The following is a 12,617-nucleotide window of genomic DNA, read 5'->3' as shown; positions in this document are numbered from 1 at the left end:
GGCGGGGAAAGGGGCGGGCACTGAAGGGGTTAACAGTTTAGGATTCTCATCCCAGCATTTGTATCAGCCATCTGAGGGGGTATGTCTAAACCCAGAAATGTGTCCCAAACAGGTATCGTCGCAGGTTCGTCAGTGCCCAGACCACTGCAAATGTTTCCCACTCAATTGCACCCCTCCTATGTCCCATTGTTAGTAGCTGCCTGCTGGTGAAGGCTTCTTGTTGGCCCAGGCTCTCATCATTTAGATGGAGATTTGCTTAGATGGAATTATTTGCTGAGGTCAAGTGCCATACGTACTGGTGCTGAAAACATGGCTTTCTTCAGGGTGTCAAATGCATTCTGGCACACCTCTGTCCAGATGACCTTTTTTGGCTGCTTCTTGTAAGTCAGCTCAGGAGGCAACTACAGTGCCATATCCCTTGACAAATCTCGTGTAATATACCCAGTGAGGCCTAAGAAGGCTCTCACCTGGGTCTCGGGAAGCTCCCAGGCTATATTGGTTTGAATATAGGGCTGCAGAGGTCGTAAATGGACTCCCCCAACTTGGTGGCCCAAGTGCACCACACAGCTCTGCTCAATCTGGAACTTACAAGCCTTGACAAGTCAGGCCTGCCAGTTGCAGGGCATGGATCACTTACCGGAGGTCGTGCAGGTTGTCATCCCAGTAGGGAGCTGAAGACAACAATGTCATTCAGATAAATGTACTGAGGTTTTCTAGACCCACTTGGAACTGGTTGACCAAACTCTGGAAAGTGGCAGGGTCAAACTGCTTTTTTTTTTTTATAAAACCAACTTTTAATGATTTAGCAGTTTAGGACAGCAAACAGTACAGTGCAAGCAACAAAGTGCATTTTGACTAACAGGGAGACAATACAGAACAACCTATTATTCACTCCAGGCCATAATATTCCCACCATTTGCCTCGGATTTTATTGTGCTTTTCGGGGGAAAGCCATGTGCCACATCAATAGGCTCTTCCAGGCAGGGGCATTCTTTAACCCACAGGGCATAACCTTAAACTGAAAGTGCCCTTCTCGGGTGGAGAATGCCGACCTCTCCTTGGCCCCTTGCGTTAGGTCAATCTTCTGATACACTGATGTCAAGTGCAGCTGCAGCTCACTCGGAATAGGGATGGTGTGGCAGGGGGGGATTAAACAAAAATAAAAAAAACTTACCTTATCCGCCCCATGCCTCTTCTCCTCTGCTGGAAGTACTCAGGCTTTCAGGCTCTCCCAGCGTTGCAGGAGCATCGTCATGATTGGCCTGAGGGTCCTATTTGGATGCTCAGGCAGTGCCTGGGGAGGCGGAGCATGTTCTCCATGGGGCTGTGCAACACAGCCCAATGGAGAAGATGCCAAGTGCGCATGGCGGTTTGGCTTGCCCTAGAGGGCCGGCCAAGCTGTCAGGTGCACTTAGAGGAGTGCAAACTACTCCTCCTCTGCTCTGAAGTCAGGGAGCCAGCCCAGCGCGGACTCCCAAAAGAAAAAGAAAATGATAAAGTCTTGTTATTATCATTTTTTTTTCACTGCTGCAATAGCAGTGGGGCGATGCTCCGCTGTCATAGCAGAGGAGCCGCCACTGGTCAAGTCAAAGGCACTGAGGAACTTGGCAGTCCCTAACCAGTCAATGAGCTCATCAACTCCAGGTAGGGGGTTACCATCAGTCTTGGTGACTGAACTGCGTCCTCTGTAGTCAACACAGAGTCTCAAAACTGGGGGGGTTGCCCTTAGAGCAGCTTTGGCACTAAAACCACTGACTGGGCTGGACAATTAGCTACAGGAGCACCCAATCACACCCAGATCCATCCAGCACCCTAGAAACCTCATCTTGGATACTGGCTCTCACATTAACAGACAGCCTGTATATTTGTTTATGGACAGGAATGCTGTCTCTTGCATCAATATACTCCAGTTGGTGAGTCCAGGTGTAAGGAAGGAAAGAGAAAAGAACTCACCCTGCAGCTGCTGACAGTCCTTCTGCTGCTCTGATGTCTAAGTGGGGTAGAGGACAACTCCATTCACTGACCCATCCTGCTCACTGGAGGATGAAAGATTGGGAGAAACTCACTCTCACCACCACCACCACGATCTTTCACCATGATCACTGTCATGTCAGACCTCTTGAAGTGGGGCTTAAGTCTCATAACATGCAGGACCCTTAAGGGGTTTCCTGGGAGTCGGGAAACCAACCAGGTAGGTGACATCTACTTTTCTCCCTTTGACCTCAAGGGGCTTTGTCAACCAGTCCTGTAAGGATCAGGGATCCACGTGCTCCTTTACCCACACTTTCTGGTCAGGTTCATACTCCAAAGTGGCCTTCTGGTCGTACCACTGTTTCATCATTTCCTGGCTGGCCTCTAGCTTTGTAGTGGCCTCTTCCTTCAAGCTCCTCATCTGAGCTCTGAGGACTAAAGTAGCCTACAACATCTTGTGGGGGCTTCGTGAGACCTTGCTCCCACCACTCGTTCACAAGACTGAGAGGACCTCTAACAAGGTGTTGAAACAGAATTCCAAAGGAACTAAAGCCCACTCCCTTCTGTAGTACTTACCTGTAGGCAAAGAGAGGGCATTGTAAAAGGACACCCCATTTACATCTCCGAGGCTCTGATAGACCCATAATCATACCTTTCAAGTTCTACTTGAATCTTACAAACAGCCCCTTTGTTTGGTGGTGGTATAGTTTGGAGAACTTATAGCTACCAAACACTCATTTCACATGGCCATCATGCAGACAGGTGGTGCCACTGTCAGACACAACCTTCTTGGTGAAATTCCCACAGCTGAAGATCCCCCATCAGTGCCCTGCCCACCACGGGCGCAGTCACTTTATGTCAGGGGTATGGCTCAGGGTTGCATGGGTTACCAAGACAATGATAAGCCTGTTCAACAGGGCTGGCTTAGATTCAGCGGCCAAACAATATTTACATCCACTCTTTCAAAGGGTGTTGCAGGGGGTCTTACACCTTCTCCCCCAACTTACCACTGGTCTTGAGGGCTAAATCAGAACACAGCTGATTTAGTCCTCAACTAGGGTCAATGAAAGTGGGTGACCAGGTGATGAAAGGCTTTGGCCTTCCCCAGATGTCCTGCCAGGGGGATCTCATGAGCCAGCTCTAGTAGGAAGGCCCTATAGCACTGGGGGACCACCAACACGCTAGATGACTCTGGCTCAGGGACCTCAGGCTCAATATAGAGGAGACCATTCTCCCAATACATGAGGTGATCACCAAAGGTGTCACTATTTGCCGGGGCCTTGGCCTGAAGCCGTACGCCCTCAAGAGTGGGGCACTCCTCCTGCGCTTTATAGAACTCTGCCTGAGACAGTGCACGTGCAGCTTGCCACCCACCTAGCTGAGGCAGGTCTCCCAGGACAGAAATATCTTAACCCTGTAGGCTTCGGGCATCTTTCTCAAGATCAGCTTCCTCCTGGACCATGGGAACATCTGGGGTGGGTTTCTCAAGCCCCTGTCCCCTCCTGGCAGGCACCTGGACCACTGCTTCAGGCTCTATGTCCTTATGGCTTTCCTAACGGGCTGCCATGGACTACGCTGGCATCAGCACTTACTCACACAATTCCAACATCCCCAGAGGAGACCGGATCTCCACCTCTTACCAGATAGTGTGCTCCAGGACATTCCCCAGCAGGACGAGAGATCCCCCAACTCTAGGTGGACCAAACCCACTAGATAGTGGCTTACCTGGTTCCTTGCTGTTGCTACCTGGTGGACTACATCAGGGATAACCTGCTCTGAAAACACCAGCCGACCACTTAACAGCAGTCATGCTTTATTTCTCAGAGCCTTGTATTGATCAGTCTTCCTGTTGCTCGCCTAAAGGGTCGCAGCAAGTTCTCTAAACCTATGAAAGCAGTAGAAGTGAGGTAAAATGTTGTGACTCTAGAGCCGAGGTCTCCAACCTTTTCTGTACTTAGAGCTACTTGATGCTTGACCGTACACTGGAGATGACTGTACCTAAATTGGAATGAGTCACAGACTTGGAAACGCCTGAGGCGACAAGGGAGACACCGCTGATCTATTTCTTAACCATCTTTACTAAGGCTACCAGAGTACAAGTAGTGATACATAAAATTGTAAGGCTGACCAAGGGCCGATATGGATGCTATTTGTTGCTGGCATTTCTCAAGAAGAATACTTGAACAGTGCTTACTAGAATTCTTTGCCCTGAAGAAGCCCTCTCTAGGGAAAAACGTGTTTGCTGTAACAACTTGTGAAAAGAATATAAGAAATAAAGAATCTTCAACGCTCAGCAAAAAAACTGTGAAAGAACTTTCATTGAACACTGACATATCACCATATAAATTTGTACTGCCTCTCATCTTTCTGTCCAAATTTGGAGTTACTTACGTTCAATGAAATGCATTGACAACTATTAGTATTATTAGTGCTGTATAATTTCAATTTTTGTATATGTATAATAAATCATCCAAGCAAAAACGTTTTAATTTAATAGGCTGGGCTGTAACAGGTGAGCTACTCAGAGGTAGCTGGAGAGCTACAGTAGCTATGAGCTACTGGTTGGAGACCCCTGCACCTAGAGGATGGTAGAACTTGGACTATGGACAGATTGACACCATGTCACCATTCTCTTAGTGATGTCAAACCCAATAAAAATTCCCCTGGGCATTTGAACTCTAGCGTAAGTCACAGGAATGTTAGACCTCACAGTGTCCATATGTGGCCCAATGACTATATTCTTCACTAATACTAAAGGAAACTGCAATGATGTCATGTTATCATAGGTCCGGTGTTGGATAGTTCTTCTGGGAAATTTCCAGTGCAGTCAGTTTTATACGTACATTAACATATTAATCGGTACCTTATGGACATATGTTTTGGACTTTCTTTATTATAGGAGGGAGATGTGTTGTATTTTATATTTAGCATCATTTGTATTAATAACATTTCTACCTATTCCTGGTATTACCTTTCTCTCACCCTTTTGTTCCCCTGCTCTTCCCATGACTGGGTGTGTTCCAACATTCTATTGTCAGTTGGAAAGTCAGTTGGTGCTTGGTGTGGAGACGCTTACTAAGCAGCTGATGTGGCTTAGAGACTGACTCGGAGTTAATAATAAGAACTCCTTCAACTTGAATGCAGTGTTTATACTTCATAACAATCATTCAAGGGGAGACTGAGGTTGGGTGATTTGTTGCATGAAAGGGTTGCTCAATACGACTATTTGGGTATACAAATTGGTAATAGGTCATTTTGGCAACTGTAAATTGAAAAGAGCAGAGCTATTGTGGTTTGTTGTTCTGCAGCAATACTCAAACTGCATATGGGCAATATATTTAAATCAGTGTCCCCAGCTTTCTAAGTGTATAGAGCCAAGGTGCAATCCAACTCCCTATAAGTATAAGGGGCAGTTTTCTGAAGTATAGTAAATGCTACAGCAGTGACTATAAAGGAAAATGCATTTATTTGCGGTCTCTTTAATTTTCCCCAACGTACACCAATGTTGCCTTTAATTTTTTATGTGGGTCAATTATTTAGCAGCATTACATCCACTGGTAGTTGGTACAAGTGTGGACAACTGCCTAGCTTGACTCCAGTCGGGCAAGTTTATGAGAAATTTTGGACATTGATAAAACCTCTTCTTCACCATGGCGTTGACATGTAAATAACTGGTTTAGTGCTATAGGCCTAGAAATGATGTGGTTTAATCCCCGTTTCATGAATATTCAAAGAGTAGACTATTATATGCTTATTAAAATTACTTTGTTTCACAATGTCATTGGAACAACAAAAACGGTAGTTACATTACATTGAAACAGTCTCGCACATTTGAAACATACTTGGACATCATCTGCCCAAGCAAGGCAAAAACGAAATGGTTACTTTCAGTAGGAGTAGTTTTGCAGCTTGAAGAGTTTTCTGGATTTACATGCTGAGCATTATTCCGCCATCTAGTGGTTGGGTCTGGATTTGTCTTTTTTTTTTTCCTTTGTGGCGTCAAGCACCATTTGGTGCTAGGTCCATCCCTTGTGTGACGTCAGATAGCGCCCCGTAAGTTCCTGTGCCTGGTAGCCATCTTCAGATTCTTTTTTTCCCCACTTGGTAAAATAGGGTATGTCTTAAATTAGTTGTCTTTAGTTGGTAGTTCTTTACTTAGGTGATTTTTTTTCCCACTGGTTTGCATTCGTCCTCAGAGGGGAGGTGGGTGGGTCGCATGCAAGTCCAGAAAACTCTTCAAGCTGCAAAACTACTCCTACTGGTAAGCAACCATTTTATTTTGTAGCATGAATCCTTTTCTGGATTCAAATGCTGTGCATTAGATTATGTAGCGGCTTCCCCCTCCTTGGAGTGGTTGTGGTAAGATGAGGAAGATTCTGCCAACAGGTGTTGAAGTACCTTAAGCCCCACTTGAGCTTCCTTAGTCATCTGTTTATCCACTCAGTAATGTTTGGTGAAGGTGTGTGGAGATGCCTATGTTCCTGCTGCACATATTGTGTCTATTGGCCATTGGCCATGAAGATCAGGGTTGCCCCTTTTTTCCTTGTCAAGTGGGCTTTGGGCTGTGAGGTTAGATTTTTTCCTGCTGAGAGAGCATACTTGACTTACCTCTACAATCCAACGTGCAATTGTCCCCTTTGTCACGGGTGCTCCTTTGTTGGACTTTGAGTGAGAGACTAACAATTGATTCCCTTTACGGAATAGTCTTGTCTCCTGTAGATAGTATAGTAAAGCCCTTCTTGCATCCAGGGTATGAAGGCTTCTTTCTAGTCGTGTTTGTGGGTTTTTGAAGAAGACTGCTAGCTGTATGTTTTGGTTCATGTGGAATTTGCTTACTACCTTAGGTAGGACTTGAGGGTTTGTCCTTAGGATAACCTTGTCCTTGTGGATTTGCATGTATGGTTCCTCAATAGTTAATGCCTGTAGTTCACTTACTCTCCATAGAGAAATTAATAGCTATTAAGAAGGCAATCTTTATAGTGATGTATCGGAGTTCTGGTGTGTGCATGGGTTCAAATGGTCCTGCCATTAGTTGTGTTAGGACAATGTTTAAGCTCCACATTGGAGCTGGAGCCTTCCTTGGGGGAGCAATCCTTTTGGACCCTTCCTGGAATCTTTTGATGAATGGTGCTGTGAAGAAACTGTCAAGAATTCCTGTCATACAAGGGAAACACGCCCTTATGTAAACAGGAGAGCTGTTACATAACTCAAGGGAAACACGCCCTTATGTAAACAGGAGAGCTGTTACATAACTCAAGGGAAACACGCCCTTATGTAAACAGGAGAGCTGTTACATAACTCAAGGAAAACACGCCCTATAAGGGAGGAACCGGGAGGTACAAGGCTGTCGGATATTGTGTTTACACCGACGTACCTGCTTCGTGAAGAGCAGTGTTCCGGAGTGGTGCTCCAGTAAGGCAAGAACGGAGGTAGGTCGAGTCGTTACTCCCTGGGCCGTGTCTTGCCCCATCGTCACCTGTGAAGGACCCGGAAGCTCTACCGGTCAACCATTGAGCTTCGCTTTTTGACTCGGCTGAGTCCAAGCGCAGTGGCGCTTTTGCTGGTTGGAGTCGTAACTCCCAGCCCGACCAGAGACACAGGGACTGCCAGCTGTAACGCACACCAGGAGGTGTTTGCCGCGTTACAGACTCGGAAGTCCACAGGATCGATCGAGCGGCTGCTCTCGGTTCAGTCTTCTTGCTGGTGATTGGGGTATCGGTGACGCATCACCAGGAGGTGACTCCGCGTCCCGGTGCAGTCTGAGGAAGAGGTTGAGCGGCTGCTCCCTTCAGGTAGAGACCCCGGCTGGGTGTTTCCCTGACTCCTCGATTCTCCCCAACACTCTTCGTGCCCCTCACAGCCTACCGATTGGCATTGTCGGCCATTTCATTTCTGCCCTCTGTTGGCATACGCCGGGATCGGCGTATATGCAGAGGACGGTTAGGACCATCCGTGCTGTGGGCTGGTAACGTACTTAGCCTGGAGGATTCCAGTGACTATAACTTTTGTTTGTTCTTTGTATTTTATTTGCCTTCATTAAAAGAACTAACCCTTCACAAGTGGTTGCGTCCTCATTGTCGTGTCTGTTAAACGATCCTGAGACGTTCAGGGCGTTACAAAATATCCGACCCTAATAACACTAACTGTCTCCCGGTCGATAACAGACATGGCAACACTTGATGATGTGCTGGCTGCTTTAGCGGCCATGCAAGTTGAAGTGGCTGCCTCTAGGCAAGAAACAGCCGATGTAAAAGCCAGACTGGATGCTATCCAATTGGACCCGCTCACGCCCAGCACCTCCCTCACGAACCAGACCCCTGCGGTAGTAGTGGAAATGCCGGTAGCCATCCCCTTGGCAACACCAGAGAGGTACAGTGGGGATCCTAACACAGTGCAGGTATTCCTCACACAAGTGGCGCTACATTTATCGTGCAAACCAAAGGCGTTCCCCACGAGTCAGGCTCGTGTGGCTTTCCTTATATCCTATTTGGCTGGAAACGCGGCACAATGGGCCGTACCTCTGGTGAGCAGGGACGACCCCATCTTATGTGATTGGGGTGCTTTTCGAGAGGAATTCCTGAAGGTATTCGACAGAAGGGCTGACTCGTACACGGCGGACCGTGAAATGCTTGAGTTGAGACAGGGATCCAACGACCTGGTGCAGTATCTCAACGCGTTCCGAAGGCTGGTTGCGGAAACCAAGTGGCCTGTTGCTAAACAGACGGCGCTCTTCCATCAAGGGCTGTGCGATGAGCTCAAGGACGCCGTGGCTCATATTGACCCTCAACCCAAGACCTGTGAGGGCCTTATCAACCTGGTATTACGGCTGGAACATAGGCTAAGTGAAAGAAAGGGGGATCATGGGAGAAAAGGAAAATCCCTTCCATCCTATGTGACGGTGGGAAGTCCTGAAACTTCCACCGCATCCAAGGGAGAACCCATGGACATCAGCGCAATACGAGCGAGCCTCACAGCCACGGAGAAAGAGTCACGCCGTAAACAAGGATTGTGCCTATATTGTGGCAAAAAAGGCCACTACGTACGTGAATGCCCTGCCAAACCGAAGACGTCACGTTATCGGGCCAACCGGTCGGTAACAGCCGTGGTGGACATACCGGCGGAAAACTAGAGGACTCCAAGACCAGAGAAGGGGCATCTCGGAGTCACTCATCCATCCCTTCACTTTCCAACTCGGTCACTAAGGGACAACGACACCTGTTTATCACGGTGCACGTGGGAGTGCATGACCAGTGGATACCCGTTGTGGCCATGGTGGATTCAGGGGCCACTGGCATGTTTATGGACCACAACGAGGCATGCAGGCTAGGGCTAGTGCTTCTTCCCAAAGCAGTACCCGAAGACGTCTATGCGGTAGACGGAAGGCGATTGGTGACGGGGCCCATCGGACAGCACACGGGGGTCCTTCCGATGAGATATGGGAGGAACCATTTGGAACAAATCGATTTTAACATCATCCGAGCGCCCCAATATGGCGTCATATTGGGATTGCCGTGGCTACAGAAACACAACCCCTTTGTGGATTGGCCAACACATCGCATCGAAATGACGTCACCGTATTGCATCCTGCATTGTGGAATAAGAACGGAATCCCTTGACGCAGATGAGAGCGGGAGTCAGACGGTGGCTACAGCGGCAGAAAAAGATGTGGCTCTCCCCCAGGCTTATCACAGTTTTGAGGATGTATTTGATGAGGTGAAGGCGGAAGTGCTACCACCACATAGACAGTTTGACTGCCAGATCGACCTGGTGCCAGGGGCCAGCGTTCCCAGCGGCAGGCTGTATGCCCTGACGGAGCCTGAAAACGTGCATCTCCGGGGGTACCTGGATAAACTCCTCAAGCTAGGATTCATCCGCCCGTCCAAGTCTCCGGCCGCCTCGCCACTCTTCTTCATCCCGAAGGCTAATGGGGAGCTGAGAGCCTGTGTGGACTTTAGGGCATTGAATGCGATAACCATAAAAAATCGGTACCCCTTGCCTCTCATCAGTGTACTTCTGGAACAGGTCAAGAAAGCTCGTATCTACACCAAGTTGGATTTGAAAGGGGCATACCATCTGGTGCGCATGAGGGACGGAGACGAGTGGAAGACCGCCTTTAAGACCAGGTTCGGCCTTTTTGAGTACCTCGTCATGCCGTTCGGTCTGTGCAACGCCCCGGCAGCCTTTCAGTACTTTTTGAATGAGGTATTCAGAGAGGAGTTGGATATCTACGTGGTCGTATATATCGACGACATCCTCATCTATTCGTCCAGTGTGGAGGAGCACGTACACCACGTCAAAGCTGTGCTCCAAAAGCTGAGGGAAAACATGCTGTTTTGTAAACTCAGCAAGTGTGACTTCCACGTCACGTCCGTGGAATTCCTCGGAGTGATGCTGAGTCCAGAGGGACAGGAGATGGCAGAACGAAAGATCAAGGCGGTGAAAGAATGGCCGGTGCCCCAAAGCGTGAAGGACGTCCAAAGTTTCATTGGCTTCGCCAACTTTTACAGGCGGTTTATAGATGGATTTTCAGGAGTGGTGGCCCCAATCACACAGCTACTGAGGAAGTCCAAGGAGTTTGTCTGGTCCCCTGAAGCGAACAAAGCCTTTGAGGCCCTGAAAAGCGCCTTTGGTAAGGCGCCGGTGTTGGCTCACCCCGATCCGGATCTCCCCTACGTGGTGGAAGCGGACGCGTCGGATGTGGCGCTGGGGGCTATCTTGTCCCAACGCAACCACGACACAGGGGTGCTTCATCCCGTTGCGTACATGTCCCGCAAACTCAACGACGCCAAACGCAACTACCATATTGCGGAGAAGGAGCTTCTCGCAATCAAGGACGCCTTCACCGAATGGAGGCATTGGTTGATGGGGGCAAGACATGTGGTATCGGTGTACACGGACCATCGGAACCTACAGTTCATGACGGCCACTAGACACCTTTCTCCCAGGCAGCTGCGGTGGATGATCTTCTTTGCGGGGTTCAACTTCCGCATCACATATCGGCCGGGGACGGAAAACCGGAAGGCGGACGCCCTGTCCCGTCAATCTGCAGTTAAGGAACCATTGCCTGCAACCGAGCGTTCCATCATTTCCCCGAGGATGGTATTGGGGGTTATCCAACCGGATACTTTCCTGAGGGGAATAAAGAGAGGGATCAGGTCATTCGCATGGCGGAGGTGGCTCCTCAGTCACAGAGAATGGCAGCTGAAGGACGGGATACCCCTGAAGGGCAGGTGCCTATTGATACCCACGCCTAGGCTAAGGAAACAAGCATTCATCTGGTGCCATGACTCTCCATGCGCAGGTCATTTGGGCTTTGAAAAAACGGTGGCTAGCATGGGACGGCATTTCTGGTGGCCAACCATGAGAGTGGATGTCAGGAGGTGGGGACAGGAGTGTCCTACGTGTGCTACCATGAAGGCCGACCATGGCCGAACCCAAGGGCTCTTACATCCACTTCCGACCCCGGATAGACCATGGGATAGCATATCACTGGACTTCGTGGTGGGCCTACCGGTAGACCAGGGGATGACGGCAATACTGGTGGTGGTGGATTACTTGACGAAAATGGGGCACTTCATCCCCTGCAAGAGAGTCCCTACGGCCGGGGAATTGGCGTCACTACTCCTAAAGAATGTGGTACGACTGCATGGATTACCTGGGGTGATCGTGTCGGACCGGGGGTCGCAGTTTACTGCGCAATTCTGGAAGACTTGGTGCACTGCGCTGCATGTTAAGACCGCCCTGTCCACCAGCTACCACCCTCAAACGGACGGCCAAACCGAGCGCCTGAACCAAACGCTCAAACAGTATCTGCGATGTTTTGTGGACCAGGGCAGGGAAGAATGGGTCGACTTGCTATGGGTTGCAGAGATAGCCTATAACAACGCCACTCACAGCTCCACACAGTCATCTCCGTTCTATAGCAACTATGGCCAACATCCCAGGTTCTTGCCATTTCTACATCCGTTCAGAGAGGACAGGATTCCCGCCACAGCGGACAGGGTGGCACACATAAAAGACACGTTGATGCGCTCAAGGGCTGTCCTAATAGAGGCCAAGAGAAGATACAAGGCTGCGGCAGATAGGAAGAGAAGGCCCGGGCCACTGTACCGCACTGGAGACTACGTCTGGATATCCACAAGAAACATGAGGTTTCGAAAGAACAGTGTGTTCCATCCCAAGTACATGGGCCACTATCAAATTACCAAGTGTATGGGTCCCGTGAACGTGAAGGTGTGCTTGCCCCAGTCATTGCGGATACACCCTGCCTTTCATGTATCATTGCTCAAACCAGCACCCTCCAAGCCGTCTGGGACACCTAGGCCGGTATGCGTGGAGTCGGAGGTGGAGTATGAAGTGTCGGGCATACGGGCGTCCAAATGGCGCAGGGGGAAGCTGTGGTACCTGGTTGCGTGGAAAGGCTATGGCCCGGAGGAGCATTCATGGGAACCGGCTGAAGGGGTTCATGCTCCGCGCTTGGTCTCCTTGTTCCATCGGCGTTTTCCTGCCAGCGCTGGACCCGTGGGGAGCCGCTGAGAGGGAGGATGTACTGTCAAGAATTCCTGTCATACAAGGGAAACACGCCCTTATGTAAACAGGAGAGCTGTTACATAACTCAAGGGAAACACGCCCTTATGTAAACAGGA

General features: G+C 49.2%; 1 protein-coding gene across 1 annotated transcript in view; it reads right to left on the bottom strand.

Annotated features, from left to right (window-relative positions):
- HELQ (helicase, POLQ like) overlaps positions 1–12,617 on the bottom strand; it is a 365,741-nt gene that overhangs the window by 282,049 nt on the left and 71,075 nt on the right. The gene's annotated exons all lie outside the window — the stretch shown is intronic.

The sequence above is a fragment of the Triturus cristatus genome, chromosome 2_1 (genome assembly GCF_964204655.1).
Source record: "Triturus cristatus chromosome 2_1, aTriCri1.1, whole genome shotgun sequence".
In the NCBI taxonomy this organism is placed as follows: domain Eukaryota; kingdom Metazoa; phylum Chordata; class Amphibia; order Caudata; family Salamandridae; genus Triturus; species Triturus cristatus.
The sequence above is the reverse complement of the archived record's forward strand: the minus strand, read 5'-3'. Positions and strand labels throughout refer to the sequence as shown.